Source organism: Mycetomoellerius zeteki, unplaced genomic scaffold (assembly GCF_001594055.1).
Source record: "Mycetomoellerius zeteki isolate Tzet28-1 unplaced genomic scaffold, Tzet1.0 scaffold50, whole genome shotgun sequence".
Classification (NCBI taxonomy): Eukaryota; Metazoa; Arthropoda; class Insecta; order Hymenoptera; family Formicidae; genus Mycetomoellerius; species Mycetomoellerius zeteki.
The window spans coordinates 95,453-109,493 of NW_017257501.1; the positions used below are offsets into that span (position 1 = coordinate 95,453).

At 32.6% G+C, this 14,041-nt stretch overlaps 1 protein-coding gene across 1 annotated transcript in view; it reads right to left on the minus strand.

Moving 5' to 3' along the window:
- Positions 1-11,924, minus strand: part of uif (sushi, von Willebrand factor type A, EGF and pentraxin domain-containing protein uif) — a 68,846-nt gene extending 56,922 nt beyond the window's left edge. Inside the window, 1 exon segment of the mRNA XM_018455657.1 lies at positions 11,614-11,924. The gene's annotated coding sequence lies outside the window, so the exon portion shown is untranslated.
- Positions 11,925-14,041: the final 2,117 nt, after the last annotated feature.

The window sequence follows — 14,041 nt, forward strand, 5'->3', positions numbered from 1 at the left end:
TGTCCTTCTGTCTCTTGATGAAAGAATTCAATTTATTGATCCTAGTAAATGCCAGTCTTATGAACCGATTATTTTTAAAAAATCTATGAAATTTGTCAGAGATAGATGGAACATAAGATATGGTGAAATATTTAATCTCGTTATTCTGTCTATTTCTATTTGAAACTGCTTCTGTTAAATAGTTTAGACTTTGATATCAATCTTTTTTTAATATTTTTGAATATTAAATCCAAAGGATATCCATTATTCATTAAAATGCTAATAATAAATTCAAAATTCTTACAATGAAATCTAGGATGTGATAAAGAAAGTACACCCTGTCAATTAAACTAATGATAGTGCCCACTTTGTAGCATAAAGGATGACAAGAAAAAAAGTTTAAATAACGTGCTGAAAATGTAGGTTTGTGATACCAGTCATATATTAAACTATTTCCTTCTTTTATTATAGTTAAGTCCAAAAAGTTCAATCTATCCCCCCCCCAAAAACCCCCCCCCCCCCAATTCTATTGTAAATCCTAATCTGGGATGGAAATCATTAAATTCTTTCAATAAAGAATAAAGATATTCTGTTCTTGTATCGAGAGAATGATGTCATCCACGTATCTATAATAAAAACCTAGTGTAAATTTTAACTTATTAAGCGATACTTTTTCAAGTTCCTGCATGACTAAATCTGCTGCTAAAGGGGACAGAGGGGATCTCATGGGCACTCCATAAGATTGTTTATAAATTCTGTTGTTAAAACTAAAAAACGTGGAACTGAGCACTAAATTCACAGCTTCTCATTGTACTTGACTTTCTCATTACAACGATATCTCTCTCTGTATTCACATTTTTGTAACAGACCATCGTTAAGCTTATCGCTACGTAAGTTTTTAGTAATTTTATATATATATGATTAATATAGTTTATTACAATTAATTAAAGTTCTTTTGAACCATTTATTTTAGTGGAATTTTTTGAACATGGACTGTTTGTGTATTCAGTAAAATATAACAGATTATTTGAAGATTCGAACAGCGACAATAGTTTAATGATGTTTCGACGATCGAGCGTTTTTACTTCAATTTGACATCATGAAATTATCTTAAACACAGATATTCTACACTGAAGAGGACCCAATACCAGGGTTGAAACGTTTGTATCACATTTTTTAATTATACACATTGGATTATACACTAACAACTACAGTGTCGGCTCACATTTGGCAATTTCTTTTATATCAACGTATTTAATCGTTTAATTTGTATATTGGTTTTTAACTGTTAACAAAACGTATTTTAAGGAAAAATTATTATAAATTGAATTGAATAAAAAGAAATATTTTTTATGTCAGCTTCAAGTTTGACCATTTTTAGAAGGAAAATAAATGAGAGTACGTGATATACGTACGCAGGAAAACATTGTTTATTTTTAAAAATGCTTTTAATGCGAAGTTGAGTTAGTTATATATATATATAGTTATATATTATATATATATTATATAAATAAAGATAACATTAAATTAATCTGTTATTGTTGCATATTGTATACATAAACCTGAGCGATGTTCATTATAAATACGCCATTATAAATCGGACACCTTAATCGCGTACACGCCTACTGTTATCTGACTCGTAAATGTTACATCGCGCTCGTGTTCTCTTTTAAAACAATTAACGCTATTGAAACTAGTGCATCAATTTTCAAAATTTTACATATAATTTTACGTACGCTATGTCGCAAACACTATACAATTATATATTATATAAAGTATACAAATAATTATACAGTTTACCACTGACCACCTAAAAAATAAAATTAGGCTTATTCGACGTGTTTTTGCATGAAATGAAATAATCTGGCAGAAATAAGCATCGCTCTGCCCCGCGAACCGAGATACTTAGCGTTAAAGTTGACTACTATTGAAGTTAGGAAATCTGATTTTCGAGGTAGTTAGTGGTAACTGTATAATTACCGTAATAAAAACTAGTACATACATAAAAAATACTTCTTTTTGAAGTTTTAATGAAAACTTTGCTGAGAAATTAATTCTCAAAAATTTTGTAGGCACCAATTTTGCACTCACAAATTCCACACAGGTGCGTATTCGTACCAACTCCAAGTTTTGTAGACGCTGCTTAGTTACGACAGAAATGACCATAAGAACGTTTGCGGCGTACACAATAAAGATCAGAGACAAGTTTGTCGTTATAGGGAAATATCAATTCATCGAGAGATGACAACAGTTTGAAATTTTTGCTAGTCCGAATTCGCATCAGTGTGGAATTTGAGGGATAAAGTAAATTTTTTTAAGGGAACAATTTGTGAAAATCCAAACTACGTATTTTTGAGCATGGATGTACTTTTCAAATAGGTTTCTTTATGAGAAGGTGCCTTTATGAGAATTGTGTGCGTGAAGGAAGCTTTAATAGGTTTGCTTTTATACGAAGGGCCAGGTACGGACCTTTTCCTCTTTCATCACTACCATTGTGCCATTGTGTTGTCTAGTCGAAGCCAAGCCAAGGAGAATCCTTAACTTTTTTCTTTAGCTTTTTTCTTTAACTTTTTTATGTTGAATTTGTTTTCTAAAAACTACGCTACTATTCTTGTATGTTAGAGATTTTGCATGGAAAGGACGGTTTAACTGAAATATTTAAAAATTCATAGAAATCTAAAAATAATTTCTTTGGACCATCAAAATAATTAGGTATGTAGGACGCTTAAACTGATTGCTGGAATGTCAAAATTTTTTGCTTCATTGTTTATCATATTTGAATTTTCTACGTAATTATTTTAATGATTCAAGAAAGTTTATTATTAGATTTGTATCCGCATAAAAATACACTACTAGTGCAATAAATAAATTCGAATGGTGTAAGTGGTGGAGAAAATTTTATTAAAATTACACTGAAATTTTATTGTGAAAATAAATATTATTGATTAGCATCATATTTCAAAGAATACACGACAAAATTATAATAAAAAAAAATTTCTTTTATGAATTCTAGAACTAATTTTATGATACATAAAATTAGTTCTAGAATTCATAAAGGAAAATTTTTTTTATTATAATTTTGTCGTGTATCCTCTGAAATATGATGTTAATCAATAATATTTATTATATTTAGTATATTTTTATGCGGTATCTAGTTATTTTCTGATTTTATTTTCAGTTTTATTTTCAGTTTAGTTAAATTTTTAGACTCTCCGACAAAATTGATTTTCCCGTATAACTTGGGATGATTCTAAGCATCCTATGATACCGATAAAATTGTTTTTGCAGCGATCTATTTGATCAGTACAATAGTTGAAAGTGATATCTAACACCAGATCATAAACCGTCTAGTCAGTTCAACGTTTCTTTCGTGCGGTTTGATTGGCAATTGTGTAAGCACATTCCGCGTCTTACTCTCCTTCTAGCCATTTGCGGTTAGAAGTCTGTCACCCAATGGTGATGCAGCATGCGGTGTATCTTCTATTGTAGCACACTGTAGGAAATTCTGCATTTAGAGGCACTAGCTGTTGAATTGATGCTTAAACGTGAGTACGACTTTGTGTTTACAACATCTATAAAGAAGCACGTTGGACACGGTTCGATATAATTAACGATATTTAATCCAATTTTATTTAATTTCATCTTATATATTCACGGACTATTCATTCAGCTTTTCATTTCGTACACTAGGATTAATTAGTGAGAGCTATTGTTAAATTATTCAGATATATCCTAGGCCTACAGGCTTGGAGTAACTTACAATCAGTTGTAACTGTTAGCAATCGACGTACGAAACCATGTAAAGAAATATCACAATTAGGTCATGAAACGTATTATATATCAATTAGCATTACTTTTATTCTAATCTTAAATTTTATATTAATTTTAATTTATAAAAAGTCCTATCATATATATTAGATGTGTCATATATATTATCATATACATTAGTATCACATACATTAATGTATCGTATACATCATATATCATATACATTAGTGCACGTGTGTGTGTGTGTGTGTGTGTGTGTGTGTGTGGGAATACATACACATTATATATACATATATATATATATATATAGCGCACTTTCTAAGGAATGAATACCTATTAATTTCATGGAAAAAAAAAGATTTTGCTAATAAATGTAAAAATTTAACTAAATCTAAAAATAATAAATAAAGCATGTGCGTCTTATATATTATCCAATAGTTTAACAAAATTATTTTCAGATTTATGTCTAATTAAATTTCTAGACAAACCGTTCTTTCTGTGTTTATGCGGTATTCCGCAAATTTGGTATCCCGTGATGCGTGTTCTATTTATTCTTTCACGAAGGACACAATCGTTTTTAAGCATCGACCATCAGCCTCGTTTTCACAAGCATGACTTTTGTCGCATTGCCCTCATTAAAGCCGGCTCAGGTTTTACCGTTTGTTTCCTGAATACGGGATGCACGTGGTATGGCCGATGGAAATTCAGGGTCGAGGTTTATGACACGAAGCCACGTTGCGTTTTCTCACGGAATGACCTAACCGTTTGTTATCTCGCACGGTTCTCACGGTTCGCTGACCGATAAAGCTATTCGCAACCGACAAATGACAATGTCACGCGACGAGTGAACGTCGAGGAAGCATGACATTCGTTTTCAGATAAGAATTGACATCGTTTAATTCATCGTTTAACTGTTTTGTTGATTTGTCACGGCAATCAAAAGTGATATATAAATTTATCCTACATTCCCGCTTTTCTGTTTAATTAAACTAGTTGCGAAATACTTAAACAGCATTACTGTCATCTTTCTAACACAATTAAAATCAATCTTAAATTTAAAAAATTTTGAAATAACTAATCTTTCATCTTGTGCAAAATTCATGTCGCAAGATTAAACAACATTTAGATTATTATTAAATTAAATAAAAATGTATCTATTAAATGCAAAAGGTTTAAGAAAAGACGAATTATTTTGTAAGATCGCACAAAAAAAATTTATAAAAGCTGATAATATTTTTTGCAATAAACTCTTTTCAGTATACAAAGCTCTTTCTAACTAATAAGCATCTTAAAAAACTGTAAAACTTAATTATTAAGAACTTAATTATTAAATTGATGATCAGTATAATTTGTGATTTACTATTTTAGCTTCAGTTTGCGATTGCGTTTTTAACTCCGACAGTAATCGCAGCTTATATAATGAGATGTATTTAAAATTTACATAGGAATATTATATTACAAGGAAGAGTAGTTTTGTTAAAGTATCTAGATATTTAATTCAATATGAACTTAAAAATAATTTTGTTTGAATTGTCAAAATAATTATATAAAATGTTTAAACTGGTTGCTAAAATCCCGGTAAAAAATTTGCATGCATAAATATATATAAATATGTATAAATATACATAAATACGTATAGATATTTATAAACATATATATTTATATCTACATGCGAAATATGTCCATATATGTTCATACATTCTTTTTTCTTTTGTACTTTTTAGTGTAATAAAAATAATAATAATGAGAATACATAAAAAATAATTAAATAAATAATTTTCGTATTACATATTTGTTTTAGAAAAAATCAAATTTAAAGAAATATAAAAAAATGCCCATACATAATTGTGTATAATTTTATATATAATTACATATGAACAATTTTTTTCATTTTTCCAAACTCCAGCAAAATCTTTGCCGTATCAAAATCCAGCTTCGACCATATTTGGTATTTTTTTTTACTTATTTGATTTACAAAAACTCTTCAGAAGATGGCAACTTTTCGATATTTTAGTCGCAATGGCATGATCGTGCAATTTCACATTTCTCGCGGTTCGTCAACCGATAAAAGCGCGACCAGTGCCGCGGCAGTGGCACAGTGCAGTGCCCGCGCTACGCTGTGTCGTGGTTGCGGCCACGTGGCGCGCGGTACAACACGGAGGCCGCAAATATCGTACGCGAAATACAACTGCGTTTCATTCCGAGATGAGCGGGATGAGCCGCGACGATGAAAATATAAGGCTCTTCAGTCGCCAAGTGTAGTTGCGAATATACCAAGGTATGCCGCGTTAGGTACGCGATGGTAGCACGCAGGGCGTGGCCATGCAGTGGTAGCGTGGTAGCGTGGTAGCGATTATGCCGCGCGGCAATCGACACATTGCAGCTGCACTACGAGCCGCGCGCGAAAAATGGTCCCGCAGTATGCCGGCGCGGTGCGGTCGCGCGGTCGCGTGATTATGGATTGTTGCAACGAGGAAGCCGCAATCCCGGGGACGAGGATCCCACAACCATGCCGCGTAAAAGCGACGGGAAACATGCGGCGCGCACTTACACGTGCTGGATAATTTCCGAACTTTCCGAAGTAGCGCGAAAGTAAGAGCCGAACTTGATGTTTTATTATGATATCATTCATTTGCTGTAATAGTGACATAACTAAAAAATTGTAATTTCTGTTGCAATTGCTTGCGAAAAAGAACGAAAACATAAAAAAAGAGAACATGTACTTTAAAAGTACGTACTTTTATTCCTCTACAGTCAGTTATTACATCAAAATTGCATTTCAAAATTAAAATTACAAAATTAAAATTACAAAATTAAAATTTTAATAGCTCAAAACATTCAAATTTATTTTCTCCTTTGACTTGTTGTTATAGCAAATGAATAATATTTTTAGGCTTGCGTTTTTTTAGGCTTGACATTTGACGATTCCGGCAACAATGCTTCAATTGGGATGACTTTTTGGGACTTTTATTTAGCACTCGACGTCTGTTACGCGATTGGAATTTCTCACGGCAATGATGTGCTCTAGCCGTTGGCGACTAACGGTATCCCAACAAGGTAGCGTCATATAGTCAGTGAATTCGTCCTTCAGTGAATTTGTCCTTAAGTTACAAAGCCAAGCGAAGCATAATGAGAATTTGATTGAGACGATCATGTATAATACCTACTTAAAGAATTAGATATTCGTTATAAGGAGTTGATATTCAAAACGTACGCTGCTTTCCTAAATAAATGCCATACAAATCTTTCAAAAGATCTTGCTTCAAGATTTGTCGTGATGTCTACTAAGTAGTGTCTAAAAATATTAATTGATGCACTTGCATCTTAATAAAAAGTGGATATGTTTGATTTTGTAATTATCACAAAAGTGTATGGAATGGATTAAAAATAAAATTTGTGTATGTAAAATTTGAACTTGCAAACGCATGCATATTTATAATCTATGTTTAAAATAATGGTAAATAAGAGTTACACGAGATTCTGAATAGTGCCTTTAATACGCGAGATACGGTCAGACTCTGCTACACCATATGCAAGCACTTATCTACCTACACGCTAGCATCTACAAGTCATGTATATCTGCCTATCTTTCTACCTACTAACTTAGCTACCTATCTATCTACGTACCTATCGTTTCATCGTTTTAAAAGCCCCAAGACTGGCCCCATGTTTTCTCTGCCGTAATGGCGGAGATATCAGTACGATAGAAGAGTTAGGCCATCGTAATATCATAAAGGATATTTTGACTCTTTAAAGATATACTTCTTAAAATTATTTAAAAGAAAGAATGCGATTCTTGATCCGAACTCTACTAGATCGAAAAATTGTTTTGCGATAAATGTAGTTCATAGAGCAGCAGTAAAAAGAAACAGCAATCTTCGAATTTGATCCTTTTACATTCTTAAGATGTAAGGGAAACGTACAATGGCTGCCAAAAGTTTTCGGTTAATGATTCGGTAATTTTATTGTACTGATTAGATAAAGAGATCTTTACAAATATTTAATATATTCTAGTACTTAAAATATCGTTTTTAAATTGATTATAGCAAACATTTTATTAACTTGTAATGTAAACTAAAAACAGATTGATATGCACAAAAATTATTGTAAAGTTAGGATATGTTGGTTTTTAGTAGCCACTATATGAACAATTTTTGAAAATTTTAAGGAATTTCTATCCTGTCTTATTAGTAAATAATCCACCGCCAAGCCAAAAGTTAATATTATAACAACAATGTAACTTATTTATAACAACAATGACATAATACAAAAATTGTCATTTATTTAATTGCTTATAAAAAGAAACAACGAAAAATAATAAAAAAGAAAACATAAAAAAAATAATATACTTCAAGAGTATATAAAACTTATTTTCTGGAAAACTTTGTTTTTTGAGCTGTGTTATTGTAATAAGTTAAATCTAAAAAATTTATATACTCTGTGAAGTGTATGGGGTAAATGTCCCAGTTACTGCTGCTTTAAGCATATAGTGGTAATTGAGATGCTTATTTTGAAGCTTTTAAGATACATGTATAATAGACATCACTTTTTTTATTATATTCAAGTAGAAACTTTAATATACACTAAATAAAAGTAACAAGCTCGAAAACTAACTAATTATTTAAATATAGTGAAAAAAACAATATACAGTACAGAACGTGCAGCAATATCGTTGCAATATTGCTGCAACATGCAATATTGCTGCAATGTTGTAGCATTGTTGCTGCAACTTTTGTGCTGTAGGGGATGTGAGGTATTGAACATATTACTGCCAACCTTTGTCCAAATACTGTCCCCTCAATTACTGCCACATGTACCTAATACTGCCTCCCTATTTATTGCCAGTGTACCAAATTCTGCCACCTAATTACTGCACAGTGTGTAGTATGAAATACAATACAAAATATATGCAATACAAAATGTATGAAGCTATTAATTTTTGCGATATATCCTTCAGTTTTTAATTATTTCTAAAAATTGTAACAGAAGAGTACTTACGTATTTATTTTTATTAACCAATTTATAGATTAAAATATAGGTTACGATATTTAAGCTTTTTCAGCACTCTAAACAAAATATATACATTAATTATTATATAGATAACAGAGAAAAAAATATTTTTCAAGTATTATTATTTAGTGATGCCTAATAGTAATATTTATTACATCGTTTTACACTAAGAATACCTACCTAGATAACCAAAAACGTCAAACTAGCGGCATATTAGTACATATTCACTCATAACAGGATTCATTTACTGCCGGCAGTAATGCAAGCAAACTTTAAATGATTGTCCCGAATGCTACTACTTCAACAAATTAAATAAAAAAAGTAACCCATCGCTTTTTTATGCTTATTTTATTGAAATATTATTTAAACATTATCATAAAATTACTTTAATACATATAAAAAAGTGGAAATACCACGTTTGCTTGCACTTTCAAATTATGCAGTTCCGCTTCACTTCTAATTAGAAAATCATGGAGTTTGCATCTTCAGTGACATTTCTTAATTTTTTAAATTATTTTATAAATATAAAACATATAGAATATCTTATACAATTGTGCTTATATTTATAGTTTAACTGAAGTTATAGTTTAATTGAAAACACTCTTAATGCATAACGATCTCATACTTTTATATAAATGCCGCAATTAAAAAAAACTGCACTAATTGGGACACTGGCAGTAATTGGGACATTTACCCTATATAAAAATTTCAATATACGAAAATCATCAAACAATTGCAAATTGTTTGGTGTTAATTGTAGAAACTCACAATCTGCAGTACTTGCAGTCCAAAATGAACGTATTAAAAATAATTTCACGATATTTCGCAAACAGTAAGTTAAATTCAACATTAAATTGTAATTTCGTAACAGCGAAAACATTTACGACAATGTATATACAGTTCTTTTGCGACATTATATTTGCATTAAATTTGATGAATTGAATAATTATAGGTATTTGTACAGATAAAACTCGTGTTCTCTCACTCTTTTGAGTCCGACGACTTGCGAAACGGAGGGCAAAGGAATCCGGCGATCGCTTTTCTTTTCCTATCGATACTCGCAAAAGGTTACATTTGGAAATTTCACTTGAATACACATAGGCTGATATTCATAGTCAGATCTTATTTCAAGACCATTTTAAGTAATGTCTTAAGATGCTAATACAGCCCTCTGATTGGTTCATGACATCTCAAGACTGAACTTAAGACGGTCTTGAATATAAGAACTGACTATGAATACCGACTCCTAATGTATTATTTCAACAACTCTGTTTAATATTAACAAACAGAATAAATTAACAACAAGGATAAAATGGATGCACACGACTGATATTTCCGAAAGTAGCCGAAGTTTGTAACCGCGATGCCACAAAATTATCGCATCATGCCGAGCGAGTGTGCATTCTTAAATTATTATTCGCGCGCGCGCGCGCGCGCGTTGCCAAGTCTTTCTTGCGTACATAACTCATAATTTCATTCGTCTCAATATCCTATTAGCATTTTGCAAAGGCAACGCAAGGTGCGCGAAGGGCATGTAGATAAAATTCACGTACAAGAAACTTTCTCTTCTGCATTTACATGCGTTCTTATGATGCTTTACGACGCGAATTTGTGCTACACGTAATCTGTATGTGTACCACAGGATCGGACCGGTAGCGATTTATCGTTTAAAGAGTATCGAGCAAATCGAGGCACAAGAACTGACTGCATTCAACTGAATGAATATTCGAGAAACATCAATAAAGATAAAAAAGAATTTCTAGTAATTTCTGTAACAAGTAGATTTTGAAGCAATCTTCATATTACACTATCATATAAAGAGGAAGAGAGAGAGAGAGAGAGAGAGAGAGAGAGAGAGAGAGAGATGTATGTATATGTATATGTACATATAATACATATAAGATTTTAAAGTAGATATGGCTACATAATTTAATTATTTTAATGTGAGAAGTTGGTTAATTGCATGATTTGTGTAACAAATTACATGAAAAAATTTTTTCATTGTATTTATATAAATAAATTTCCTAGAATGAAATTATTTTTTATACAATATATTTCTCAAATGAAGATTAGAATGCTTTTATATTAATATTTTGATTCATATTTCGTTAAAAATGTTCAAAACTAATGAGGCACAGAATCTATAATGTTATTGATAATGAAATAGAAAAATGTTACGTGTTACTATGGTTCTCTATCAAGATACAATGAATAATAATTATCGCTATTATGATTGTAATTATTTGTTTTGACTTTTTTAATTGTGTATTTATCGGAACCTCGCGCGTAAATCAGTTTTGAACTGTCAATTGCTATAATAATTAAATACGCTCATCTATCAGCAACAGTCTGATATTTTAAGATTACGGATGTATGATCGCGCTTCATAAATTTCAACATCTCTTATGCGATTTTAAAATTTCCACGTGTGTAGAAATCATACATCTTACAGCGTGCATTCAGCATAGATATACACCATTTACAATAATACTTCATGGATTTAAATTTTTAGGAATGATTCTTTTTACACAATGAAATTTTAAATGAAATGTCTTTTGGCATCGATAGTTGAAAAATGATTAGGATTTAATTAAATTAAAGAAAAAAATTTAAACTAATTGAGAGGCTAAACTAAAAATGAAACGACCTTAGAATTTCTCGTTCGTGAATTATGACAACGAATTTAATCTCGTATCCATTTCTTTCGAGACCGAATTCTTTCGCTAGTCCGAGTAGCCCTGTGGCTTGTGGCGTCTGTTCGAAGAAATGCTGATGTAAAAAGATCATGCACGCTCATGCGTCGAAATACGCTTCGATTCCGATTTTTGCGATATAACATTTCTCAGAGAGACTTACGTTGATTTTCCCTATGTTCTACGGTGAGATTCTAGTCCCAAGGTACATGTACACCACTGAAGAAGTCCGTCCACGATCCGCCCAAGACAATTCACTTCACAGAACGGAACGGAACTGAACTGAACTCACGCGCGCGCGAACAGGCTGTCGATAACGATAATGCGTTCACGAGACCGGAAGACGACGAAGAAAGGAAGGAAGCGCAAAATGTCTGGTAGCAAATGCGAATTCGCAGCGAGAAAGAATGGCAAGGAAGAGAAAACGGAGTAAAAGATCTGGGAATTGTCCTCAGGGTCACGGAGCTCTTTCCCCCCGGCTCGCCGCTACGAGACTGAAGAACCGGACTCTCTCTCTCTCAACGCCCAGGTGAACGGCGCGCTTTACCTGCGAAAGAATGCCTTCTTTTCTCCCCTTGTGGTGGAACCCAGGAGAGAGAAAAGGAGGCAGCCGTGAACGTAGGCGCAGAAAAGGTGGAGGAGACACTCGAGAGCGAGTCGCGACGCCACCGCGCCGCCGGAGAAGGCCGAGTGGAGGCATCGCTCTTGTTTGTTGCACAGCAACGTTGCGGGGGTAACTCTGTACGGTACATTTAAATACCTATCACGTGGCGGCCGAATTGCTGCAAAATGACGTCAAGACGCGAGCGTGACTCGCGACAGAGAGGAGAAACGCGAATTTGCCTTACATTTCGCTCAGGAATCCGTCCAGGGCTCAACCGTAATGGCAGCCTTCGGCATGGAGGCCAAAAAAATCTTTTAGGAGCTTGAAAATACTGTATCGTTCTCTTGTGTTCGAATTTTATTTATTTTAAGATTTTCTATCTCTCTCTTCTTAAAACGGTTTTTACAAGACAAATAAAAATTATATTATTTCAACTGTATTATTACTATACAATATATTGCAAAAACAAGTAAAGGAAGATAAATAAATTAATTATTAACAGGAAAATAAATTATTCCATTTATATTAAAAGTGAATTTTCTAAAAATTTTGTAGAAATGTTTTGCTAACAAGTTACTTTGCCATAATATTATCAAACACTTTTGTGCCGTTCGGAAATAGCATTCTAGTTTGAAACCGGTTTGTACGAGTGCGTAGACGTTCATTGAAGGATAATATCTTATTCTAGTGGATGTTTTCTCCGTACTGATTCTAGTCCCATACTCGTAGGAGTCGTAGATAAAAAATCGAAGGAACAGCCTTTCTATTTGAGAAAACGGCCGTGAACGTAGCACGATGGCGGAATAGCCGGTAGAACTTGGATATTTGTTCGTGGTGTGCCATGCCAGAGGTTCGCACTATTACCGAGAGTAGGTATATGAATTATCGCAAACAATCAAAAAGATCATGAAAGAATTACGAATTTATGAAATTTATTTACATATAATATAAACATTTTTCACTTGTAAAAATCCCGTTGTTAATTGATTCTTTTCTTTTTCAAAAATTACAGACTTTTTATTATTCATCTAGAAAATTTTTATTTCTTAATGAAACAGCCATTAAATCTATGGAAGAATTAATAATATTTATAGTGATATCAAAAAATTTGGCTAACATAAATAGGATAAGCTGATAGCTGATGTTAAATGATGGAGATCAAGGCATTGTTAAGTAGATATAAGATAGAATATATAAAAGTAGATATAATAAAATATACTTGTAAGATAGTGTTAAAGTAATGATATGACAGTAATAATAAGTTAATCACAAGGTATCAATTGTAAGGAGAGCCATCATAACTCAGGGGGAATAATAAATTATTTAATCTACATTGATTCTATCTATGTATCTAAAAATATATGGTTGTTCTTGACAAAAGAAAATATATATATATAAAGAATATATGGCTGTCTTTGAAATATAATCTTACCGTCGTTTTTATCAGTAACAGCAAACCCTTTTCTCTCAGTATAATACGAGTATGTCTGACAAGAAAAAGATTATCATTATAAAAAACTGACATCAAAGTAAATAAATTTTTACACTTCTAAGAGAGAGATTCTTTGAGAGTTACTTCTGTCAACTTTTCTCTCTTTTTCTTTTTTAGCAATAGTTTTTTTTCAATTTATTAAGTTGACGCAGATAGTAAAATGTCCAGAGATAGTGGCGAATGTGACTCGACACGCTAACGGATTAAGTAGGCGTGCGATGTGATTGCAGCAAATAGGTGTTTCACGAAAAGAGACATCGATGCTCGAGCAGGAAAGGTCGTCGAGCCAGATCGGTGCAGAGTCACGCTACACGGGTACGACGACCGCGGCCCGGCGCGGATTTCTTTTTCTTGCGCGCCTGAATGAAAGTTGTAATTGCACGAGAAGCTGGACATGCGCGAGCCGACGTATATCACGTTCAACATTCTGCGTTTACGTGCGCCGATAATTCGGAGAGATTCGCTCTTTAGATGGGCGATTAGAAATCATTGAAA